Source organism: Neolamprologus multifasciatus, chromosome 14, assembly GCF_963576455.1.
Source record: "Neolamprologus multifasciatus chromosome 14, fNeoMul1.2, whole genome shotgun sequence".
In the NCBI taxonomy this organism is placed as follows: Eukaryota; Metazoa; Chordata; class Actinopteri; order Cichliformes; family Cichlidae; genus Neolamprologus; species Neolamprologus multifasciatus.
Window position 1 is genome coordinate 3183252 of NC_140452.1, and position 22415 is coordinate 3205666.

General features: G+C 48.9%; 29 non-coding genes and 4 pseudogenes across 29 annotated transcripts; all 33 read right to left on the minus strand.

The window, feature by feature from the left end:
• Positions 1-667: 667 nt before the first annotated feature.
• LOC146503213 (U2 spliceosomal RNA) lies at positions 668-858 on the minus strand. The gene has a single exon (XR_014869058.1). It is a non-coding gene; the product is annotated as a U2 spliceosomal RNA (small nuclear RNA).
• Positions 859-1066: 208 nt separating this feature from the next.
• LOC146503214 (U5 spliceosomal RNA) lies at positions 1067-1179 on the minus strand. Its single transcript, XR_014868953.1, has one exon. It is a non-coding gene; the product is annotated as a U5 spliceosomal RNA (small nuclear RNA).
• A 243-nt stretch (positions 1180-1422) lies between these two features.
• Positions 1423-1613, minus strand: LOC146503215 (U2 spliceosomal RNA). Its single transcript, XR_014869032.1, has one exon. It is a non-coding gene; the product is annotated as a U2 spliceosomal RNA (small nuclear RNA).
• Positions 1614-1819: 206 nt separating this feature from the next.
• LOC146503216 (U5 spliceosomal RNA) lies at positions 1820-1932 on the minus strand. The gene has a single exon (XR_014868950.1). It is a non-coding gene; the product is annotated as a U5 spliceosomal RNA (small nuclear RNA).
• Positions 1933-2263: 331 nt separating this feature from the next.
• LOC146503217 (U5 spliceosomal RNA) lies at positions 2264-2376 on the minus strand. Its single transcript, XR_014868908.1, has one exon. It is a non-coding gene; the product is annotated as a U5 spliceosomal RNA (small nuclear RNA).
• Positions 2377-2619: 243 nt separating this feature from the next.
• Positions 2620-2801, minus strand: LOC146503218 (U2 spliceosomal RNA). Its single transcript, XR_014869097.1, has one exon. It is a non-coding gene; the product is annotated as a U2 spliceosomal RNA (small nuclear RNA).
• Positions 2802-2995: 194 nt separating this feature from the next.
• Positions 2996-3108, minus strand: LOC146503219 (U5 spliceosomal RNA). Its single transcript, XR_014868954.1, has one exon. It is a non-coding gene; the product is annotated as a U5 spliceosomal RNA (small nuclear RNA).
• A 244-nt stretch (positions 3109-3352) lies between these two features.
• Positions 3353-3543, minus strand: LOC146503220 (U2 spliceosomal RNA). Its single transcript, XR_014869089.1, has one exon. It is a non-coding gene; the product is annotated as a U2 spliceosomal RNA (small nuclear RNA).
• A 206-nt stretch (positions 3544-3749) lies between these two features.
• LOC146503221 (U5 spliceosomal RNA) lies at positions 3750-3862 on the minus strand. The gene has a single exon (XR_014868909.1). It is a non-coding gene; the product is annotated as a U5 spliceosomal RNA (small nuclear RNA).
• Positions 3863-4105: 243 nt separating this feature from the next.
• On the minus strand, positions 4106-4296 carry LOC146503222 (U2 spliceosomal RNA). The gene has a single exon (XR_014869033.1). It is a non-coding gene; the product is annotated as a U2 spliceosomal RNA (small nuclear RNA).
• Positions 4297-4490: 194 nt separating this feature from the next.
• On the minus strand, positions 4491-4603 carry LOC146503223 (U5 spliceosomal RNA). Its single transcript, XR_014868882.1, has one exon. It is a non-coding gene; the product is annotated as a U5 spliceosomal RNA (small nuclear RNA).
• Positions 4604-4846: 243 nt separating this feature from the next.
• LOC146503224 (U2 spliceosomal RNA) lies at positions 4847-5037 on the minus strand. Its single transcript, XR_014869066.1, has one exon. It is a non-coding gene; the product is annotated as a U2 spliceosomal RNA (small nuclear RNA).
• A 194-nt stretch (positions 5038-5231) lies between these two features.
• On the minus strand, positions 5232-5344 carry LOC146503225 (U5 spliceosomal RNA). The gene has a single exon (XR_014868883.1). It is a non-coding gene; the product is annotated as a U5 spliceosomal RNA (small nuclear RNA).
• A 243-nt stretch (positions 5345-5587) lies between these two features.
• On the minus strand, positions 5588-5778 carry LOC146503226 (U2 spliceosomal RNA). Its single transcript, XR_014869074.1, has one exon. It is a non-coding gene; the product is annotated as a U2 spliceosomal RNA (small nuclear RNA).
• A 194-nt stretch (positions 5779-5972) lies between these two features.
• LOC146503227 (U5 spliceosomal RNA) lies at positions 5973-6085 on the minus strand. The gene has a single exon (XR_014868884.1). It is a non-coding gene; the product is annotated as a U5 spliceosomal RNA (small nuclear RNA).
• A 243-nt stretch (positions 6086-6328) lies between these two features.
• LOC146503228 (U2 spliceosomal RNA) lies at positions 6329-6509 on the minus strand (annotated as a pseudogene).
• A 4800-nt stretch (positions 6510-11309) lies between these two features.
• On the minus strand, positions 11310-11434 carry LOC146503229 (U2 spliceosomal RNA; annotated as a pseudogene).
• Positions 11435-11627: 193 nt separating this feature from the next.
• Positions 11628-11741, minus strand: LOC146503230 (U5 spliceosomal RNA). The gene has a single exon (XR_014868962.1). It is a non-coding gene; the product is annotated as a U5 spliceosomal RNA (small nuclear RNA).
• A 237-nt stretch (positions 11742-11978) lies between these two features.
• LOC146503231 (U2 spliceosomal RNA) lies at positions 11979-12169 on the minus strand. Its single transcript, XR_014869007.1, has one exon. It is a non-coding gene; the product is annotated as a U2 spliceosomal RNA (small nuclear RNA).
• A 194-nt stretch (positions 12170-12363) lies between these two features.
• LOC146503232 (U5 spliceosomal RNA) lies at positions 12364-12476 on the minus strand. The gene has a single exon (XR_014868987.1). It is a non-coding gene; the product is annotated as a U5 spliceosomal RNA (small nuclear RNA).
• A 254-nt stretch (positions 12477-12730) lies between these two features.
• Positions 12731-12921, minus strand: LOC146503233 (U2 spliceosomal RNA). Its single transcript, XR_014869071.1, has one exon. It is a non-coding gene; the product is annotated as a U2 spliceosomal RNA (small nuclear RNA).
• A 194-nt stretch (positions 12922-13115) lies between these two features.
• LOC146503234 (U5 spliceosomal RNA) lies at positions 13116-13228 on the minus strand. The gene has a single exon (XR_014868877.1). It is a non-coding gene; the product is annotated as a U5 spliceosomal RNA (small nuclear RNA).
• Positions 13229-13558: 330 nt separating this feature from the next.
• LOC146503235 (U5 spliceosomal RNA) lies at positions 13559-13672 on the minus strand. Its single transcript, XR_014868993.1, has one exon. It is a non-coding gene; the product is annotated as a U5 spliceosomal RNA (small nuclear RNA).
• Positions 13673-14117: 445 nt separating this feature from the next.
• On the minus strand, positions 14118-14299 carry LOC146503236 (U2 spliceosomal RNA). The gene has a single exon (XR_014869098.1). It is a non-coding gene; the product is annotated as a U2 spliceosomal RNA (small nuclear RNA).
• Positions 14300-14493: 194 nt separating this feature from the next.
• LOC146503237 (U5 spliceosomal RNA) lies at positions 14494-14606 on the minus strand. The gene has a single exon (XR_014868976.1). It is a non-coding gene; the product is annotated as a U5 spliceosomal RNA (small nuclear RNA).
• Positions 14607-14848: 242 nt separating this feature from the next.
• LOC146503238 (U2 spliceosomal RNA) lies at positions 14849-15068 on the minus strand (annotated as a pseudogene).
• Positions 15069-20023: 4955 nt separating this feature from the next.
• Positions 20024-20148, minus strand: LOC146503239 (U2 spliceosomal RNA; annotated as a pseudogene).
• Positions 20149-20342: 194 nt separating this feature from the next.
• On the minus strand, positions 20343-20455 carry LOC146503240 (U5 spliceosomal RNA). Its single transcript, XR_014868940.1, has one exon. It is a non-coding gene; the product is annotated as a U5 spliceosomal RNA (small nuclear RNA).
• Positions 20456-20697: 242 nt separating this feature from the next.
• On the minus strand, positions 20698-20888 carry LOC146503241 (U2 spliceosomal RNA). The gene has a single exon (XR_014869010.1). It is a non-coding gene; the product is annotated as a U2 spliceosomal RNA (small nuclear RNA).
• Positions 20889-21082: 194 nt separating this feature from the next.
• On the minus strand, positions 21083-21195 carry LOC146503242 (U5 spliceosomal RNA). Its single transcript, XR_014868967.1, has one exon. It is a non-coding gene; the product is annotated as a U5 spliceosomal RNA (small nuclear RNA).
• A 243-nt stretch (positions 21196-21438) lies between these two features.
• LOC146503243 (U2 spliceosomal RNA) lies at positions 21439-21629 on the minus strand. Its single transcript, XR_014869047.1, has one exon. It is a non-coding gene; the product is annotated as a U2 spliceosomal RNA (small nuclear RNA).
• Positions 21630-21823: 194 nt separating this feature from the next.
• LOC146503244 (U5 spliceosomal RNA) lies at positions 21824-21936 on the minus strand. The gene has a single exon (XR_014868934.1). It is a non-coding gene; the product is annotated as a U5 spliceosomal RNA (small nuclear RNA).
• A 243-nt stretch (positions 21937-22179) lies between these two features.
• On the minus strand, positions 22180-22370 carry LOC146503245 (U2 spliceosomal RNA). The gene has a single exon (XR_014869049.1). It is a non-coding gene; the product is annotated as a U2 spliceosomal RNA (small nuclear RNA).
• Positions 22371-22415: the final 45 nt, after the last annotated feature.

The window sequence follows — 22415 nt, forward strand, 5'->3', positions numbered from 1 at the left end:
AAAGACAAGTCTTCTCTATTTCTTTTACTATTATTCTACGTGTAGTTCTAGCTGTCCATTTGTAAGACCCCAGGATGTACCCCTGTCGAGCCTTCCACAAAAATAGTTTTGTCAGGGCCATTAACAAGGGGATCTTTCCGCTGGCCTCGTTTCTTTTTTCCTTCCCTGTAAGGAACATTAGCTCATCATATTGGATGCCATTTAAACACTCATATTGCACTTGCATTTCTCTCCACACTTCTTGCGCAAAACCACATCCCCACATTACATGTTCTATCGTTTCTTCTTCTCCTTGACAAGTAGTCCTTGGACAGTTTTTGTTGTCGCTTAATCTATGAGCATACATTATGGATCTCACAGGGATTTTCCTGTGTAGCAGCAACCAGTTCAAATCTTTACACCCATTGCTCAAGTCTTTTCCTTGTGCTCGTTTCCATGTAGCCTCTTTCACCCACAAACACTGTGTGTGGGTTTTTTCCACCAGGGTCCTATACAAGGTCTTATGATTCAGGGCAAGGTCCTTATCCTTACATTCTAAATGCTTCTCCCGCCACTTGATCAGCTTTGCATAATACACCGGTCTGCTTTCTGCTCTGGGCACACTATTGTCCCACTTGGTCAGTTGTCTCAATGGGCCTGATAGCCATTGCTTTTGCACAAAGTCAGCAAAGGAGGCACCGTTCCCGGAGGCGCTGCAATACCAGGTCGATGCATGGAGCGAACGGAGCGAGCCCCTTATTCGGCTACCTGTTCTAAAAATGCGTTTAATACGTTGCCCCCGAATCGGGGGCGTATCAGATATTAAACTGATAAGAACAGATACTACACTTGATCTTAGCCAAAAGGCCGAGAAGCGATGGCCTCCTGCAGGTTCCTGGCTGAGCCGCCTTCTCGGGACACTTCTGGCTTGTGACGGTGCGCTCTTTCACTTGGCTCACAGGGAGGGCTCCGCTTCAAATCTCCGCCCACCCACAGTAGCTCAGAGGCCTGCGGAGCTGCCTGCGGAGCTGCCTGCGGAGCTGCGCGCTTTCTTCTATTTCTTCTTTTGAACAACGAGGAGAGGGCCCAGCCAGACGGCAGACCCTGCCAAAAATAGGTGCAACTCCTTAACCTCACTCTCCACGGAAATCTTTAGTAAAAGGCAAAAGACTTGTACGTTTTGAAGAGAAGCCAGAGTGTGCGTTTCTTTGGCCTCGCTGGAAGCCGCAGTGACTCCTCATCCCGGCTTCCGGCGTCACGGTAGGCCCTGTTTGCTTGGCTGAAGGGGCAGATCTCAGGCCCCGCCTGCTCTGCTCCAGAGTTCGACTTTGACAGGAGAGGGGTGACTGGAGAGGAGCACGTTCGCGGCTTCAGGCTGCTTTCTGGCTCTTGGCTTGGCAGACCTTACTTTGTTTGGCTTTTTTGCTTTTGCACAAAGTTAGCAAAGGGGGCACCATTCCCGGAGGCGCTGCAATACCGGGTCGATGCGTGGAGCGAACGGAGCGAGCCCCTTATTCGGCTCCCTGTTCTAAAAATGCGTTTAATACGTTGCCCCCGAATCGGGGGCGTATCAGATATTAAACTGATAAGAACAGATACTACACTTGATCTTAGCCAAAAGGCCGAGAAGCGATGGCCCCCTGCAGGTTCCTGGCTGAGCCGCCTTCTCGGGACACTTCTCGCTTGTGACGGTGCGCTCTTTCACTTGGCTCACAGGGAGGGCTCCGCTTCAAATCTCCGCCCACCCACAGTAGCTCAGAGGCCTGCGGAGCTGCCTGTGGAGCTGCCTGGAACTGCGCGCTTTCTTCTATTTCTTCTTTTGAACAACGAGGAGAGGGCCAAGCCAGACGGCAGACCCTGCCAAAAATAGGTGCAACTCCTTAGCCTCACTCTCCACGGAAGTCTTTAGTAAAAGGCGAAAGACTTGTAAGTTTTGAAGAGAAGCCAGAGTGTGTGTTTCTTTGGCCTCGCTGGAAGCCACAGTGACTCCTCGTCCCGGCTTCCGGCGTCACGGTAGGCCCTGTTTGCTTGGCTGAAGGGGCAGATCTCAGGCCCCGCCTGCTCTGCTCCAGAGTTCGACTTTGACAGGAGAGGGGTGACTGGAGAGGAGCACGTTCGCGGCTTCAGGCTGCTTTCTGGCTCTTGGCTTGGCAGACCTTACTTTGTTTGGCTTTCTTGCTTTTGCACAAAGTCAGCAAAAGGGGCAGTAGCTCAGAGGCCTGCGGAACTCCCTGGAACTGCGCGCTTTCTTCTATTTCTTGTTTTGAACAACGAGGAGAGGGCCCAGCCAGACGGCAGACCCTGCCAAAAATAGGTGCAACTCCTTAGCCTCACTCTCCACGGAAGTCTTTAGTAAAAGGCGAAAGACTTGTACGTTTTGAAGAGAAGCCAGAGTGTGTGTTTCTTTGGCCTCGCTGGAAGCCGCAGTGACTCCTCGTCCCGGCTTCCGGCGTCACGGTAGGCCCTGTTTGCTTGGCTGAAGGGGCAGATCTCAGGCCCCGCCTGCTCTGCTCCAGAGTTCGACTTTGACAGGAGAGGGGTGACTGGAGAGGAGCACGTTCGCGGCTTCAGGCTGCTTTCTGGCTCTTGGCTTGGCAGATCTTACTTTGTTTGGCTTTCTTGCTTTTGCACAAAGTCAGCAAAGGGGGCACCGTTCCCGGAGGAGCTACAATATCGGGTCGATGCGTGGAGCGAACCCCTTATTCGGCTCCCTGTTCTAAAAATGCGTTTAATACGTTGCCCCCGAATCGGGGGCGTATCAGATATTAAACTGACAAGAACAGATACTACACTTGATCTTAGCCAAAAGGCCGAGAAGCAATGGCCTCCTGCAGGTTCCTGGCTGAGCCGCCTTCTCGGGACACTTCTCGCTTGTGACGGTGCGCTCTTTCACTTGGCTCACAGGGAGGGCTCCGCTTCAAATCTCCGCCCACTCACAGTAGCTCAGAGGCCTGCGGAGCTCCCTGGAACTGCGCGCTTTCTTCTATTTCTTCTTTTGAACAACGAGGAGAGGGCCCAGCCAGACGGCAGACCCTGCCAAAAATAGGTGCAACTCCTTAACCTCACTCTCCACGGAAATCTTTAGTAAAAGGCAAAAGACTTGTACGTTTTGAAGAGAAGCCAGAGTGTGCGTTTCTTTGGCCTCGCTGGAAGCCGCAGTGACTCCTCATCCCGGCTTCCGGCGTCACGGTAGGCCCTGTTTGCTTGGCTGAAGGGGCAGATCTCAGGCCCCGCCTGCTCTGCTCCAGAGTTCGACTTTGACAGGAGAGGGGTGACTGGAGAGGAGCACGTTCGCGGCTTCAGGGCTGCTTTCTGGCTCTTGGCTTGGCAGACCTTACTTTGTTTGGCTTTCTTGCTTTTGCGCAAAGTTAGCAAAGGGGGCACCATTCCCGGAGGCGCTGCAATACCGGGTCGATGCGTGGAGCGAACCGAGCGAGCCCCTTATTCGGCTCCCTGTTCTAAAAATGCGTTTAATACATTGCCCCCGAATCGGGGGCGTATCAGATATTAAACTGATAAAAACAGATACTACACTTGATCTTAGTCAAAAGGCCGAGAAGCGATGGCCTCCTGCAGGTTCCTGGCTGAGCCGCCTTCTCGGGACACTTCTCGCTTGTGACGGTGCGCTCTTTCACTTGGCTCACAGGGAGGGCTCCGCTTCAAATCTCCGCCCACCCACAGTAGCTCAGAGGCCTGCGGAGCTGCCTGCGGAGCTGCCTGGAACTGCGCGCTTTCTTCTATTTCTTCTTTTGAACATTGAGGAGAGGGCCCAGCCAGACGGCAGACCCTGCCAAAAATAGGTGCAACTCCTTAGCCTCACTCTCCACGGAAGTCTTTAGTAAAAGGCGAAAGACTTGTACGTTTTGAAGAGAAGCCAGAGTGTGTGTTTCTCTGGCCACGCAGGAAGACGCAGTGACTCCTCGTGCCGGCTTCCGGCGTCACGGTAGGCCCTGTTTGCTTGGCTGAAGGGGCAGATCTCAGGCCCCGCCTGCTCTGCTCCAGAGTTCGACTTTGACAGGAGAGGGGTGACTGGAGAGGAGCACGTTCGCGGCTTCAGGCTGTTTTCTGGCTCTTGGCTTGGCAGACCTTACTTTGTTTGGCTTTCTTGCTTTTGCACAAAGTCAGCAAAGGGGGCACCATTCCCGGAGGCGCTGCAATACCGGGTCGATGCGTGGAGCGAACGGAGCGAGCCCCTTATTCGGCTCCCTGTTCTAAAAATGCGTTTAATACGTTGCCCCCGAATCGGGGGCGTATCAGATATTAAACTGATAAGAACAGATACTACACTTGATCTTAGCCAAAAGGCCGAGAAGCGATGGCCTCCTGCAGGTTCCTGGCTGAGCCGCCTTCTCGGGACACTTCTCGCTTGTGACGGTGCGCTCTTTCACTTGGCTCACAGGGAGGGCTCCGCTTCAAATCTCCGCCCACCCACAGTAGCTCAGAGGCCTGCGGAGCTGCCTGGAACTGCGCGCTTTCTTCTATTTCTTCTTTTGAACAACGAGGAGAGGGCCCAGCCAGACGGCAGACCCTGCCAAAAATAGGTGCAACTCCTAAGCCTCACTCTCCACGGAAGTCTTTAGTAAAAGGCGAAAGACTTGTACGTTTTGAAGAGAAGCCAGAGTGTGTGTTTCTCTGGCCTCGCAGGAAGCCGCAGTGACTCCTCGTGCCGGCTTCCGGCGTCACGACAGGCCCTGTTTGCTTGGCTGAAGGGGCAGATCTCAGGCCCCGCCTGCTCTGCTCCAGAGTTCAACTTTGACAGGAGAGGGGTGACTGGAGAGGAGCACGTTCGCGGCTTCAGGCTGCTTTCTGGCTCTTGGCTTGGCAGACCTTACTTTGTTTGGCTTTTTTGCTTTTGCACAAAGTCAGCAAAGGGGGCACCATTCCCGGAGGCGCTGCAATAGCGGGTCGATGCGCGGAGCGAACGGAGCGAGCCCCTTATTCGGCTCCCTGTTCTAAAAATGCGTTTAATACGTTGCCCCCGAATCGGGGGCGTATCAGATATTAAACTGATAAGAACAGATACTACACTTGATCTTAGCCAAAAGGCCGAGAAGCGATGGCCTCCTGCAGGTTCCTGGCTGAGCCGCCTTCTCGGGACACTTCTTGCTTGTGACGGTGCGCTCTTTCACTTGGCTCACAGGGAGGGCTCCGCTTCAAATCTCCGCCCACCCACAGTAGCTCAGAGGCCTGCGGAGCTGCCTGGAACTGCGCGCTTTCTTCTATTTCTTCTTTTGAACAACGAGGAGAGGGCCCAGCCAGACGGCAGACCCTGCCAAAAATAGGTGCAACTCCTAAGCCTCACTCTCCACGGAAGTCTTTAGTAAAAGGCGAAAGACTTGTACGTTTTGAAGAGAAGCCAGAGTGTGTGTTTCTCTGGCCTCGCAGGAAGCCGCAGTGACTCCTCGTCCCGGCTTCCGGCGTCACGGTAGGCCCTGTTTGCTTGGCTGAAGGGGCAGATCTCAGGCCCCGCCTGCTCTGCTCCAGAGTTCGACTTTGACAGGAGAGGGGTGACTGGAGAGGAGCACGTTCGCGGCTTCAGGCTGCTTTCTGGCTCTTGGCTTGGCAGACCTTACTTTGTTTGGCTTTCTTGCTTTTGCACAAAGTCAGCAAAGGGGGCACCATTCCCGGAGGCGCTGCAATACCGGGTCGATGCGTGGAGCGAACGGAGCGAGCCCCTTATTCGGCTCCCTGTTCTAAAAATGCGTTTAATACGTTGCCCCCGAATCGTGTGCGTATCAGATATTAAACTGATAAGAACAGATACTACACTTGATCTTAGCCAAAAGGCCGAGAAGCGATGGCCTCCTGCAGGTTCCTGGCTGAGCCGCCTTCTCGGGACACTTCTCGCTTGTGACGGTGCGCTCTTTCACTTGGCTCACAGGGAGGGCTCCGCTTCAAATCTCCGCCCACCCACAGTAGCTCAGAGGCCTGCGGAGCTGCCTGGAACTGCGCGCTTTCTTCTATTTCTTCTTTTGAACAACGAGGAGAGGGCCCAGCCAGACGGCAGACCCTGCCAAAAATAGGTGCAACTCCTAAGCCTCACTCTCCACGGAAGTCTTTAGTAAAAGGCGAAAGACTTGTACGTTTTGAAGAGAAGCCAGAGTGTGTGTTTCTCTGGCCTCGCAGGAAGCCGCAGTGACTCCTCGTGCCGGCTTCCGGCGTCACGACAGGCCCTGTTTGCTTGGCTGAAGGGGCAGATCTCAGGCCCCGCCTGCTCTGCTCCAGAGTTCAACTTTGACAGGAGAGGGGTGACTGGAGAGGAGCACGTTCGCGGCTTCAGGCTGCTTTCTGGCTCTTGGCTTGGCAGACCTTACTTTGTTTGGCTTTTTTGCTTTTGCACAAAGTCAGCAAAGGGGGCACCATTCCCGGAGGCGCTGCAATAGCGGGTCGATGCGCGGAGCGAACGGAGCGAGCCCCTTATTCGGCTCCCTGTTCTAAAAATGCGTTTAATACGTTGCCCCCGAATCGGGGGCGTATCAGATATTAAACTGATAAGAACAGATTTTTTTTTTTTTTTTTTCAAAATTTATTTATTTCATACAATTCATTAAAAAAGTGAAAACAACACCAGAAACATATTAGTAATAATAGAATACAAGAAAAATAAAGAAATAAAAAAATAAAAAAATAAAATAAAACAGGCACCAAATGGAGCCGCATCTTACCACTACATGGGCCCGTACTCTATAATATTCTTCTCAAACCCAAAACGTCCGTTCTAGAACGACAGAACTATATCGGAAACACAAAAATCAAACTATCCTCCTAGTTTGAATCTCTTAAGCCTTCCTGAAACCGGGAGGTGTTTGGAAGACATGTTTCCACCTATCCTTAATTGAGTCCCAGCCCCATTTAGTTTTCTCTAAAAGACAAGTCTTCTCTATTTCTTTTACTATTATTCTACGTGTAGTTCTAGCTGTCCATTTGTAAGACCCCAGGATGTACCCCTGTCGAGCCTTCCACAAAAATAGTTTTGTCAGGGCCATTAACAAGGGGATCTTTCCGCTGGCCTCGTTTCTTTTTTCCTTCCCTGTAAGGAACATTAGCTCATCATATTGGATGCCATTTAAACACTCATATTGCACTTGCATTTCTCTCCACACTTCTTGCGCAAAACCACATCCCCACATTACATGTTCTATTGTTTCTTCTTCTCCTTGACAAGTAGTCCTTGGACAGTTTTTGTTGTCGCTTAATCTATGAGCATACATTATGGATCTCACAGGGATTTTCCTGTGTAGCAGCAACCAGTTCAAATCTTTACACCCATTGCTCAAGTCTTTTCCTTGTGCTCGTTTCCATGTAGCCTCTTTCACCCACACACACAGTGTGTGGGTTTTTTCCACCAGGGTCCTATACAAGGTCTTATGATTCAGAGCAAGGTCCTTATCCTTACATTCTAAATGCTTCTCCCGCCACTTGATCAGCTTTGCATAATACACCGGTCTGCTTTCTGCTCTGGGCACACTATTGTCCCACTTGGTCAGTTGTCTCAATGGGCCTGATAGCCAAAAGCGAATTAAAAGTTGGCATTTGTGTGTATAAGGCTTGTTCAGTATGTTACAAATATTACAGTAATATAATACATCCAATTTTAAAGGGATACATGGAACATCTCTCCCTCCTTTTAGTATCGGCTGGTACATCATAGTTCTTTTCACATATTCGTACCCACCCCAAATAAAACTGAACACTTCCCGTGTTAGTTCTTTCCTAAACATTTGTGGTAATGGGAAAACATATGCCAAATGAAGTAGGGCAGGCAGAATATCGGCTTTCACAACCAGGACTCTGCCGGTTATGGAGAGTTTTCTTTTCTTCCACATCCCCAATTTCCTCCTCACTTTTGCCATTTTTGACTCCCAATTTCGTTCTGCGTCTCCCCCAGGATTCCCGAAATTAATACCTAAGACCCGCATGGGGCTTTCACAGAGGGAAAGCCCGCAAAGCCTCTCCCTTCTGCCTGCCCACCTTCCCAGAAATTTGTATTTAGTTTTTTCTTTGTTCACCCTTGACCCTGCCGCCCTTTCAAAGGTATGTATTAGCTGCATAGCTTCCCTCACGCTCCCATCATCCCCCAAATAAAGGGTGATGTCATCAGCATACTGGGAGATTTTTAACACTTCTCCCCCTGGTAAGGTTATCCCTCTAATTTCTCGGTTTCCCCTTATCGCGCATGCTAAAGGTTCTACATAGATGACGTAAAGCAAGGCAGACAAGGGGCAACCTTGTCTAAGTCCTCTTTGCTGATACACCTCATCTGTCAGAAAGCCATTTACTTTCACCTTGCCACAAATGTCAACATACATCATTTTTATCCAGCTCAGAAATGTTTCCCCTATATTAAAAGTCGTCATCACCCTCCATAGAAAATCATAATTGACTCTGTCAAAAGCTTTTTCTTGGTCAATTGTTACACATATGGAGTCTAAATTTCTGTCCTCTATATACAAGAGCACATCCCTGTGCAAATGCAAGTTCCAAGCAATCTGTCTACCCTTTACTCCACAGGTCTGGTCCTCATTTATAATAAACGGCATAGCCTGGGCCAAGCGTAACGCTAAAGCTCTGCTCAGAATTTTATAATCCACACAGACCATGGACAAAGGTCTATAATTGGAAAGCATTGCCGGTGAGCCTTTCTTAAACAATAAACTAATCACCCCCGTCCTCATGCTTTTCAACATATAGCCCTTTTCACACATTTCATTAAATACTTCTAGCAAATGGTCTCCGATGAGATCCCAGAAGGTGACATAAAACTCTTTCGAAAGACCATCTATTCCGGGTACTTTGTTATTTTTCATTGTCTTCAAGGCATCGTATAGTTCATTCTTATTTATGCATCTATCCATTGATTGTTTTTCTTCTTCAGATAGCCTTTCCCCTAACCCCCTCAAAAAGGTCCCCTGCGCGTCTGTATCCAACTCTTCCTTTTCAAAAAGGCGCATATAGTACTCTTCTACTACTTTCCGTAAATCCTCAGAACCAGTCATCATCTTCCCATCTATCTCCAATTCTTTTATTAGTCCACTTTCCTCCCTCCTTTTCATTTGGGCAAAAAAGTACGCTGAACACTTTTCTTGACCCTCATGCTCCTCCTGCATAAACTTAAAGATCCTTGTCCTCGCTTTCTGTTGAAAAAGATCTTCTTGTTTTTTCAATAAAACATTCAATTTCTCACTTCTATCCCTATGTCTATTTCTGTTCCTATCCTCTTCCTCTTTTGCAATGTCCCTCTGTAAATCTTTAAAGACCTTCTTTGAGGCCTGTGCTCTCCGCATACTGTAACCAATTGAAAATTTCTTTATTCTTTTTTTCATTTCCTCCCACCAGCTCCCTCTATCCACATACAGACATTTCAGATCCACCCAATGTTGGAAGATCCCTCTGAAACTTGCCCTATATTCCTGTTCTAACAAGATGTCATTATTTAATTTCCAATATCCTTTTCCATATGCTGTCCCCTCGCATTCCACCTTCGCCCACACTATTTTGTGATCAGTAAAGGGCGCGTAAAGGGACCCCGTTTCGATTACCTTTTCTGTGTCTCCTACTAGTATATAGTCTAGCCTGTTTCTCATTCCCCGACTATTTTCCCACGTATGGGTCGGACGGTTGCCTAAGAGCTTCCCCATGGAGTCTACTAACCTATACTTTGCCATGAGATTCCTAAGTGGAAGAGAACCATTGTTCTTATCTAAAGAGCAATTTAAGTCACCGCCCACATAAATTACATTACTTGTCATGAAGCAAATATCCAGGCCAGAAAAGAGTTCCCTACGGGCTCGTGGTTCTGCGTTTGCATATATATTTACCACCCGACATTTTATTCCAACCTTTTTAATATCCACCACCAAGACCCTACCCTGTATTGCGGAAAAGCTGTCCGTGATTTGAATACTTTTTTTCCCGCACAAAACTCCCACCCCTGAACCGTATACACTCCCCACACTCCATGCTGCTTCGCCTCCTACCCACTCCTTTGTGAAGAGCAGAGCGTCGGCCTCGTCTCTTAAGTGGGCTTCCTGGATTAAACATATATCAAAGTCACAAGTAATTAAAAATTCATACACAGCTCTTCTTTTCTTTGCATTCCTCAGTCCTCTGACATTTAAAGTCATTATTTTCATCTTATCCATTTAATGGTAAGGGCTACTTCCCCAAACTTTCCTGAGAAAATAATGTTCGTATCAGAGAACTTTCAGCGTTACTTTCATTTTCACTCCCATCGTCGGAATCATTTTCACTTATCGTGGAGCTCAAAGGAGTGTGGGTACACTCCGTTTGAGTTCCTTTTGGAGCACGCCTTTCTCCCTCCACACCGAAAGGCGCAGTCTCCAATTTTTCCTCATTGCTATCTTCTGGCGGAGTGGCTGAAACCTGCCTTTTCCTTCTTTTCGCCTTCTTTCTTCCTGCTTTCCTAACCTCTCTCCACGGTTGCTCCGTCATGTCCTCACTCGTAGCGAAGGATCCTTCCTTATTCCTGTCCTCTGTATCTAACAAAGGAACCTCTATCATTCTCTCAGAAACTTCTTCTTCCTCGTCAGCCTCATTTCTCTCACCTGCAGGAGTCTCCTGCATTAACAAAGGTGTTCCTAATTTGTCATGTCCAGTTTCCTTCTCTTGGCCCACCGGTCCCACCACTACTGCAGCATATGACCTGGGCTTTGTGCAATCTCTTGCCATGTGCTCCTCTGACTCACATAAATGACATCTCTTTAGTACAGTGCAGTCTCTTGTGCTATGTCCCGTTTCATTGCAATTTCGGCACCTCACCTGATTGCAATTAGCGGCTTCATGGCCTTTGCCGCCACATCTTCTGCAAACCAGAGGTTGGCCCGCGTAGATGAGGAAGCCTCTGTCCGCCCCGATAGAAAAAACTGCCGGAGGATGTCGATAGCCATCTTCACTATTCGGGTCTTCCTCCATTTTGACGCGGAATTGTCTTTTGCCGGTCCACAAGCCCAGACCATCTTTTATTATTCTTACTCCAGGTAAGACCTTTACGTGTCTTCCCAAAAAACATCTTATAGTCTCTTCTGAAACCCATGGGTTATACATGTGTACAGTTAGGATACTATAGTCACTTCTATATAAAGGGGTGACCATGTACCTTTTTAGTTCTTCATTTGACGTCAGATGAGCTTTTCTCCTTACTTCTTCCGCTGTGTCTTTCGTAGTTAGCGTCACGTCATAGTACTTGTTGGTTATACTCTGTTGCAAGCAGTAGATCTCCTCGGGCTGAATCTGCAAAGCATCAAACAAAATCCTCCTCCCAAAAGTTATTCGATCCTGGAAAGCTGCATCTTTGTCTTTTAGAGCAAATCTTAAGGTGTTCCTCGTGCCATCTCCTCTTTCAGTCTGCGTATAGCTGGCCGACCAGGTCGCCATTGTGCTTCTCAGATAAGAACAGATACTACACTTGATCTTAGCCAAAAGGCCGAGAAGCGATGGCCTCCTGCAGGTTCCTGGCTGAGCCGCCTTCTCGGGACACTTCTCGCTTGTGACGGTGCGCTCTTTCACTTGGCTCACAGGGAGGGCTCCGCTTCAAATCTCCGCCCACCCACAGTAGCTCAGCAGCCTGCGAAGCTGCCTGGAACTGTGCGCTTTCTTCTATTTCTTCTTTTGAACAACGAGGAGAGGGCCCAGCCAGATGGGAGACCCTGCCAAAAATAGGTGCAACACCTTAGCCTCACTCTCCACGGAAGTCTTTAGTAAAAGGCGAAAGACTTGTACGTTTTGAAGAGAAGCCAGAGTGTGTGTTTCTTTGGCCTCGCAGGAAGCCGCAGTGACTCCTCGTCCCGTCTTCCGGCGTCACGGTAGGCCCTGTTTGCTTGGCTGAAGGGGCAGATCTCAGGCCCCGCCTGCTCTGCTCCAGAGTTCGACTTTGACAGGAGAGGGGTGACTGGAGAGGAGCACGTTCGCGGCTTCAGGCTGCTTTCTGGCTCTTGGCTTGGCAGATCTTACTTTGTTTGGCTTTCTTGCACAAAGTCAGCAAAGGGGGCACCGTTCCCGGAGGCGCTGCAATACCGGGTCGATGCGTGGAGCGAACGGAGCGAGCCCCTTATTCGGCTCCCTGTTCTAAAAATGCATTTAATACATTGCCCCCGAATCGGGGGCGTATCAGATATTAAACTGATAAGAACAGATACTACACTTGATCTTAGCCAAAAGGCCGAGAAGCGATGGCCTCCTGCAGGTTCCTGGCTGAGCCGCCTTCTCGGGACACTTCTCGCTTGTGACGGTGCGCTCTTTCACTTGGCTCACAGGGAGGGCTCCGCTTCAAATCTCCGCCCACCCACAGTAGCTCAGAGGCCTGCGGAGCTCCCTGGAACTGCGCGCTTTCTTCTATTTCTTCTTTTGAACAACGAGGAGAGGGCCCAGCCAGACGGCAGACCCTGCCAAAAATAGGTGCAACTCCTTAGCCTCACTCTCCACGGAAATCTTTAGTAAAAGACAAAAGACTTGTACGTTTTGAAAAGAAGCCAGAGTTTGTGTTTCTTTGGCCTCGCTGGAAGCCGCAGTGACTCCTCGTCCCGGCTTCCGGCGTCACGGTAGGCCCTGTTTGCTTGGCTTAAGGGGCAGATCTCAGGCCCCGCCTGCTCTGCTCCAGAGTTCGACTTTGACAGGAGAGGGGTGACTGGAGAGGAGCACGTTCGCGGCTTCAGGCTGCTTTCTGGCTGCTTTCTGGCTCTTGGCTTGGCACACCTTACTTTGTTTGTTTTTTTTGCTTTTGCACAAAGTCAGCAAAGGGGGCACCGTTCCCGGAGGCGCTGCAATACCGTGTCAATGCGTGGAGCGAACGGAGCGAGCCCCTTATTCGGCTCCCTGTTCTAAAAATGCGTTTAATACGTTGACCCCGAATCGGGGGCGTATCAGATATTAAACTGATAAGAACAGATACTACACTTGATCTTAGCCAAAAGGCCGAGAAGCGATGGCCTCCTGCAGGTTCCTGGCTGAGCCGCCTTCTCGGGACACTTCTCGCTTGGGACGGTGCGCTCTTTCACTTTGCTCACAGGGAGGGCTCCGCTTCAAATCTCCGCCCACGCACAGTAGCTCAGAGGCCTGCGGAGCTGCCTGGAACTGCGCGCTTTCTTCTATTTCTTCTTTTGAACAACGAGGAGAGGGCCCAGCCAGACGGCAGACCCTGCCAAAAATAGGTGCAACTCCTTAGCCTCACTCTCCACGGAAGTCTTTAGTAAAAGGCGAAAGACTTGTACGTTTTGAAGAGAAGCCAGAGTTTGTGTTTCTTTGGCCTCGCTGGAACCCGCAGTGACTCCTCGTCCCGGCTTCCGGCGTCACGGTAGGCCCTGTTTGCTTGGCTGAAGGGGCAGATCTCAGGCCCCGCCTGCTCTGCTCCAGAGTTCCACTTTGACAGGAGAGGGGTGACTGGAGAGGAGCACGTTCGCGGCTTCAGGCTGCTTTCTGGCTCTTGGCTTGGCAGACCTTACTTTGTTTGGCTTTCTTGCTTTTGCACAAAGTCAGCAAAGGGGGCAGTAGCTCAGAGGCCTGCGGAGCTCCCTGGAACTGCACGCTTTCTTCTATTTCTTCTTTTGAACAACGAGGAGAGGGCCCAGCCAGATGGGAGACCCTGCCAAAAATAGGTGCAACACCTTAGCCTCACTCTCCACGGAAATCTTTAGTAAAAGGCGAAAGACTTGTAGGTTTTGAAGAGAAGCCAGAGTGTGTGTTTCTTTGGCCTCGCAGGAAGCCGCAGTGACTCCTCGTCCCGTCTTCCGGCGTCACCGTAGGCCCTGTTTGCTTGGCTGAAGGGGCAGATCTCAGGCCCCACCTGCTCTGCTCCAGAGTTCGACTTTGACAGGAGAGGGGTGACTGGAGAGGAGTACGTTCGCAGCTTCAGGCTGCTTTCTGGCTCTTGGCTTGGCAGACCTTACTTTGTTTGGCTTGGCAGACCTTACTTTGTTTGGCTTTTTTGCTTTTGCACAAAGTCAGCAAAGGCCAGAGTAAAAGGCGAAAGACTTGTACGTTTTGAAGAGAAGCCAGAGTTTGTGTTTCTTTGGCAGGTGAGGGGTGACTGGAGAGGAGCGCGTTCGCGGCTTCAGGCTGCTTTCTGGCTCTTGGCTTGGCAGATCTTACTTTGTTTGGCTTTCTTGGTTTTGCACAAAGTCAGCAAAGGGGGCACCATTCCCGGAGGCGCTACAATACCGGGTCGATGCGTGGAGCGAACCCCATATTCGGCTCCCTGTTCTAAAAATGCGTTTAACACGTTGCCCCGGAATCGGGTGCGTATCAGATATTAAACTGATAAGAACAGGTACTACACTTGATCTTAGCCAAAAGGCCGAGAAGGGATGGCCTCCTGCAGGTTCCTGGCTGAGCCACCTTCTCGGGACACTTCTCGCTTGTGACGGTGCGCTCTTTCACTTGGCTCACAGGGAGGGTTCGGCGTCAAATCTCCGCCCACCCACAGTAGCTCAGAGGCCTGCGGAGCTCCCTGGAACTGGGCGCTTTCTTCTATTTCTTCTTTTGAACAACGAGGAGAGGGCCCAGCCAGACGGCAGACCCTGCCAAAAATAGGTGCAACTCCTTAGCCTCGCTCTCCACAGAAGTCTTTAGTAAAAGGCGAAAGACTTGTACGTTTTGAAGAGAAGCCAGAGTGTGTGTTTCTTTGGCCTCGCTGGAAGCCGCAGTGACTCCTCGTCCCGTCTTCCGGCACACGGTAGGCCCTGTTTGCTTGGCTGAAGGGGCAGATCTCAGGCCCCGCCTGCTCTGCTCCAGAGTTCGACTTTGACAGGAGAGGGGTGACTGGAGAGGAGCACGTTCGCGGCTTCAGGCTGCTTTCTGGCTCTTGGCTTGGTAGACCTTACTTTGTTTGGCTTTAGTGATTTTGCACAAAGTCAGCAAAGGGGGCACCGTTCCCGGAGGCGCTGCAATACCGGGTCGATGCGTGGAGCGAACGGAGCGAGCCCCTTATTCGGCTCCCTGTTCTAAAAATGCGTTTAATACGTTGCCCCCGAATCGGGGGCGTATCAGATATTAAACTGATAAGAACAGATTTTTTTTTTTTTTTTTTTTTTTTTTTTTTTTTTTTTTTTTCCTTTTTATTTTCAAGTACAAAAGAACCACAAACTTAGTAACAATACTGCAAAGAAACTGTACAAACATCACTTCTGATAGAACAGAGGACAAGCGTATTTTAAACAGAAGAAAACGTTTTCTCTCCCCATTGATCAGGTTATTCAGTTGTCCTTTCTGCAGGTGCTGTAATATCCAAATAGCAAAATGATTAATCAGGATTTTTTTTTTTTTTTTTTTTTTTTTTTTTTTTTTTTTTTTTTTTTTTTTTTTTTTTAAATGGAAAAACACACATTCATTTACACAACATGCCAAAGTTACATCGCATCTTCTCGATTGGCAACCACATTAACATATTTTCCCATCCTTTTTTTTTTTTTTTTTTTTTTTTTTTTTTTGACTCTAAAACTAGTCTTACTGTATATTGCTCTCAAAACAAACTAAAACCTTTCCCCACTTAGTCTCCAAAATTAGGTGGCTTCTGAAAAATGGTTTTCCACCTGTCTTTGATTGCATCCCACCCCCACTTCAATATCTCAAAATGCCATACTTTTTCTATTTCTTTCTCTACCAACCTACATGTGCCCATAACTGTCCATTTATATGACCCCAGAATATACCCTTGCCGAGCCTTCCACAAATATAGTTTCACCAAAGACACTAGTAAAAGAGACTTTTCTTTTCGATTGCTTCCCTTCTCCCACCCCGTAAGGGACATTACTTCATTGTACAAGATTCCTTTTAAACAATCATACTGCCTCTGCATTTCGCCCCACACTTCTCCCGCGAAAGGACATCCCCACATTACATGCTCTATTGTTTCTTCTCTTTGACATGTGCTTCTCGGGCAGTTCTTATTGTCACACAATCTATGTGCATACATTATTGACCTTACTGGTATTTTTTTATGCAGCAGCAACCAATTAAGGTCCCTGCACCCGTTGCTCAGTTCCTTTTTTTGGGCTCGTTTCCATACCTCCTCCTGCACCCATATGTTTTGGGTGTGGGTTTTCTGCACCAAAGTTCTATACAGTTTTTTGTGATTCAACATTAGGTCCTTGTCCTTATATTCCTGGTGCTTCTCTCGCCATTTAATCATCCTTGAATAATGTTCTGGCCTGCTTTCCGCCCTCGGCACTCTATTGTCCCACTCGATCAATTGTCTCATGGGACCAGATAACCAAAAGCGGATCAAAACTTGACATTTGTGTATATTGGGCCTATTCAATAGATTACAGATATTACTATAATACATCACGTCCAATTTCAAGGGGATGCATGGGACATCCCTCCCACCTTTTTGTATTGTCTGATACATCGTTGTTCTTTTTACGTATTCATACCCCCCCCAAATTAATTTAAAAATTCCCCGTGTTAGCACCTTCCTATGAGTCTGTGGCATTGGGAAGACATATGCCAAATGGAGTAGGGCAGGTAAGATGTCAGCTTTTACGGCCAAAACCTTGCCAGTTATAGTGAGCTTTCTTTTGGACCACATCCCCAATTTCTTTGTGACTTTTGCCATCTTCAAGTCCCAATTATGATTTGCGTCCCCCCCAGGGTTCCCAAAATCAATGCCCAAAACCCGCATGGGCCCTTCACACAACGAGAGCCCACAGAGCATCTCTCTCCTACCTGCCCATCTTCCCAAATATTTGTATTTTGATTTTTCCTTATTAACCTTTGACCCCGCCGCACTCTCAAAGGTCTGTATTGTTTGCATCGTCTCCCTCACACTCCCATCATCTTCCAGATAGAGTACTGTATCATCTGCGTACTGCGAGATTTTCAGCACCTCCCCCCCTGGCAAAACCACCCCTCTGATTTTCTCATTTCCCCTTATTGCGCATGCTAACGGTTCTACGTATATGACATAGAGTAGGGCGGACAGGGGACAACCCTGCCGTAGCCCTCTCTTCTGTTGCACTTCCTCTGTTAAGTATCCGTTTATCTTTACCTTGCAAATTATGTCAGTATACACCATACTTATCCAGTTCAAAAATTTTCCCCCTATATCAAAAGTTCTCATCACCCTCCACAGGAAATCGTGGTTGACCCTATCGAAGGCTTTTTCCTGATCAAGTGTCACACATATTGATGTCAAGTTCCTCTCTTCTATGTACATAAGCACATCTCTATGTAGTTGTAAATTCCAACCAATCTGTCTGCCCTTCACCCCACATGTCTGGTCTGCATTTATAATAGCAGGCATAACTCGGGCCAGACGTCTTGCTAGGGTTCTACTCAGGATTTTATAGTCCACGCAGACCATTGAGAGAGGCCTATAGTTTGAAAGCGCTGCAGGTGAACCTTTCTTATGTATTAGACTTATCACTCCTGTCCTCATACTCTTTGGCATTCTACCCTTTTCACACATTTCATTAAATACCTCCAACAAGTGGTCTCCAATGAGATCCCAAAATGTGATATAAAACTCCTTCGTAAGTCCGTCTATCCCAGGTACCTTGTTATTCTTCATTGTCTTTGTCGCCTCGTATAGTTCGTGATTTGTTATACTCCTTTCCAATATCTTCCTTTCGTCCTCTGATAGCCTCTCTTCCAGAAATCCCAAGATTATTTCTTGGGCATCTTCATCTACTTTTTCCACGCCAAACAATGATCTATAGTACTCTTCTACCACCTTCAATAAGTTATCCCGCCCGGTAACCAATTTCCCATCACTTTCCAACTCCATAATTGCCCCTTTTTCCTCTCTCTTTTTCATATGAGCGAAAAAATAGGCCGAGCACTTCTCCTGTCGCATATGCTCCTCCTGCATAAATTTAAACATTCTTGTTTTCGCTCTATTCTGGAACAAATCCTCCTGTTTCTTCAATAATACATTCAATTCCTCACTCGCTCCCCCGTTTTTGTTGTTATTCCTCTGAGCTTCTATCCCTGCAATCTTTTCCTGGAGCTTCTTGAAAACCTCTTTGGAAGCCTGCGCTCTCTGTGTGCTATAAGCAATTGAAAACGTTTTTATTCTCTTTTTCGTTTCTTCCCACCACCTCACTCTGTCCTCATACAACCCTTTCATTTCCACCCAACTTCCGAAGATTTCTCTAAATCTTTCCCTATACTCATATTCTGCCAAGACGTCATTATTCAATTTCCAATATGCCTTACCAAAAACTGCTCCTCCGGAAATTACCATTACCCAAATTGCTTTATGGTCTGTAAAAGGGGCAAAAATTGTCCCCCCTCCCGTTACCTTCTCCTTATCTCCTACTAATATATAATCTAATCTGCTCCTCATTCCTCGACTATTTTCCCATGTATAACCGACCTGTTTGCCTAATATCTTTCCCATAGTATCCGCCAAACTGTACTTTGCCATAAAATCTCTGAGCAGGGACGATCCACCATCCTTGTCTAGCGAGCAATTTAAGTCTCCTCCCACGATAATCACTTTGCTCGTCATAAAACATATATCCAAACCAGCAAAGAGTTCTCTACGGGCCCGTGGTTCTGCGTGTGCATAAATATTAACCACGCGACATTGAAATCCAGCCTTCTTGATGTCCACTACCATCACTCTACCCTGGATTACAGAGAACGTGTCTATGATTTGGATGCTTTTCCTCCCACACAAAACTCCCACCCCTGATCCATGTACACTCCCCACACTCCATGCTGCTTCGCCTCCTACCCACTCCTTCGTGAAGAGCAGAGCGTCGGCCTCGTCTCTTAAGTGGGCTTCCTGGATTAAACATATATCAAAGTCGCAAGTAATTAAAAATTCATACACAGCTCCCCTTTTCTTTGCATTCCTCAGTCCTCTGACATTTAAAGTCATTATTTTCATCTTATCCATTTAATGGTAAGGGCTACTTCCCCAAACTTTCCTGAGAAAATAATGTTCGTATCAGAGAACTTTCAGCGTTACTTTCATTTTCACTCCCATCGTCGGAATCATTTTCACTTATCGTGGTGCTCAAAGGAGTGTGGGTACACTCCGTTTGAGTTCCTTTTGGAGCACGCCTTTCTCCCTCCACACCGAAAGGCGCAGTCTCCAATTTTTCCTCATTGCTATCTTCTGGCGGAGTGGCCGAAACCTGCCTTTTCCTTCTTTTCGCCTTCTTTCTTCCTGCTTTCCTAACCTCTCTCCACGGTTGCTCCGTCATGTCCTCACTCGTAGCGAAGGATCCTTCCTTATTCCTGTCCTCTGTATCTAACAAAGGAACCTCTATCATTCTCTCAGAAACTTCTTCTTCCTCGTCAGCCTCATTTCTCTCACCTGCAGGAGTCTCCTGCATTAACAAAGGTGTTCCTAATTTGTCATGTCCAGTTTCCTTCTCTTGGCCCACCGGCCCCACCACTACTGCAGCGTATGACCTGGGCTTTGTGCAATCTCTTGCCATGTGCTCCTCTGACTCACATAAATGACATTTCTTTAGTACAGTGCAGTCTCTTGTGCTATGTCCCGTTTCATTGCAATTTCGGCACCTCACCTGATTGCAATTAGCGGCTTCATGGCCTTTACCGCCACATCTTCTGCAAACCAGAGGTTGGCCCGCGTAGATGAGGAAGCCTCTGTCCGCCCCGATAGAAAAAACTGCCGGAGGATGTCGATAGCCGTCTTCACTATTCGGGTCTTCCTCCATTTTGACGCGGAATTGTCTTTTGCCGGTCCACAAGCCCAGACCATCTTTTATTATTCTTACTCCAGGTAAGACCTTTACGTGTCTTCCCAAAAAACATCTTATAGTCTCTTCTGAAACCCATGGGTTATACATGTGTACAGTTAGGATACTATAGTCACTTCTATATAAAGGGGTGACCATGTACCTTTTTAGTTCTTCATTTGACGTCAGGTGAGCTTTTCTCCTTGCTTCTTCCGCTGTGTCTTTCGTAGTTAGCGTCACATCGTAGTACTTGTTGGTTATACTCTGTTGCAAGCAGTAGATCTCCTCGGGCTGAATCTGCAAAGCATCAAACAAAATCCTCCTCCCAAAAGTTATTCGATCCTGGAAAGCTGCATCTTTGTCTTTTAGAGCAAATCTTAAGGTGTTCCTCGTGCCATCTCCTCTTTCAGTCTGCGTATAGCTGGCCGACCAGGTCGCCATTGTGCTTCTCAGGTAAGAACAGATACTACACTTGATCTTAGCCAAAAGGCCGAGAAGCGATGGCCTCCTGCAGGTTCCTGGCTGAGCCGCCTTCTCGGGACACTTCTCGCTTGTGACGGTGCGCTCTTTCACTTGGCTCACAGGGAGGGCTCCGCTTCAAATCTCCGCCCACCCACAGTAGCTCAGAGGCCTGCGGAGCTGCCTGGAACTGCGCGCTTTCTTCTATTTCTTCTTTTGAACAATGAGGAGAGGGCCCAGCCAGACGGCAGACCCTGCCAAAAATAGATGCAACTCCTTAGCCTCGCTCTCCACGGAAGTCTTTAGTAAAAGGCGAAAGACTTGTACGTTTTGAAGAGAAGCCAGAGTGTGTGTTTCTTTGGCCTCGCTGGAAGCCGCAGTGACTCCTCGTCCCGTCTTCCGGCACACGGTAGGCCCTGTTTGCTTGGCTGAAGGGGCAGATCTCAGGCCCCGCCTGCTCTGCTCCAGAGTTCGACTTTGACAGGAGAGGGGTGACTGGAGAGGAGCACGTTCGCGGCTTCAGGCTGCTTTCTGGCTCTTGGTTTGGCAGACCTTACTTTGTTTGGCTTTCTTGCTTTTGCACAAAGTCAGCAAAGGGGGCACCGTTCCCGGAGGCGCTGCAATACCGGGTCGATGCGTGGAGCGAACGGAGCGAGCCCCTTATTCGGCTCCCTGTTCTAAAAATGCGTTTAATACGTTGCCCCCGAATCGGGGGCGTATCAGATATTAAACTGATAAGAACAGATACTACACTTGATCTTAGCCAAAAGGCCGAGAAGCGATGGCCTCCTGCAGGTTCCTGGCTGAGCCGCCTTCTCGGGACACTTCTCGCTTGTGACGGTGCGCTCTTTCACTTGGCTCACAGGGAGGGCTCCGCTTCAAATCTCCGCCCACCCACAGTAGCTCAGAGGCCTGCGGAGCTGCCTGGAACTGCGCGCTTTCTTCTATTTCTTCTTTTGAACAACGAGGAGAGGGCCCAGCCAGACGGCAGACCCTGCCAAAAATAGGTGCAACTCCTTAGCCTCGCTCTCCACGGAAGTCTTTAGTAAAAGGCGAAAGACTTGTATGTTTTGAAGAGAAGCCAGAGTGTGTGTTTCTTTGGCCTCGCTGGAAGCCGCAGTGACTCCTTGTCCCGTCTTCCGGCGTCACGGTAGGCCCTGTTTGCTTGGCTGAAGGGGCAGATCTCAGGCCCCGCCTGCTCTGCTCCAGAGTTCGACTTTGACAGGAGAGGGGTGACTGGAGAGGAGCACGTTCGCGGCTTCAGGCTGCTTTCTGGCTCTTGGCTTGGCAGACCTTACTTTGTTTGGCTTTTTTGCTTTTGCACAAAGTCAGCAAAGGGGGCACCGTTCCCGGAGGCGCTGCAATACCAGGTCGATGCGTGGAGCGAACGGAGCGAGCCCCTTATTCGGCTTCCTGTTCTAAAAATGCGTTTAATACGTTGCCCCCGAATCGGGGGCGTATCAGATATTAAACTGATAAGAACAGATACTACACTTGATCTTAGCCAAAAGGCCGAGAAGCGATGGCCTCCTGCAGGTTCCTGGCTCAGCCACCTTCTCGGGACACTTCTCGCTTGTGACGGTGCGCTCTTTCACTTGGCTCACAGGGAGGGCTCCGCTTCAAATCTCCGCCCACCCACAGTAGCTCAGAGGCCTGCGGAGCTGCCTGGAACTGCACGCTTTCTTCTATTTCTTCTTTTGAACAACGAGGAGAGGGCCCAGCCAGACGGCAGACCCTGCCAAAAAAAGGTGCAACTCCTTAGCCTCACTCTCCACGGAAGTCTTTAGTAAAAGGCGAAAGACTTGTACGTTTTGAAGAGAAGCCAGAGTGTGTGTTTCTTTGGCCTCGCTGGAAGCCGCAGTGACTCCTCGTCCCGTCTTCCGGCGTCACGGTAGGCCCTGTTTGCTTGGCTGAAGGGGCAGATCTCAGGCCCCGCCTGCTCTGCTCCAGAGTTCGACTTTGACAGGAGAGGGGTGACTGGAGAGGAGCACGTTCGCGGCTTCAGCCTGCTTTCTGGTTCTTGGCTTGGCAGACCTTACTTTGTTTGGCTCTCTTGCTTTTGCACAAAGTCAGCAAAGGGGGCACCGTTCCCGAAGGCGCTGCAATACCGGATCGATGCGTGGAGCAAACAGAGCGAGCCCCTTATTCGGCTCCCTGTTCTAAAAATGCGTTTAATATGTTGCCCCCGAATCGGGGGCGTATCAGATATTAAACTGATAAGAACAGATACTACACTTGATCTTAGCCAAAAGGCCGAGAAGCAATGGCCTCCTGCAGGTTCCTGGCTGAGCCGCCTTCTTGGGACACTTC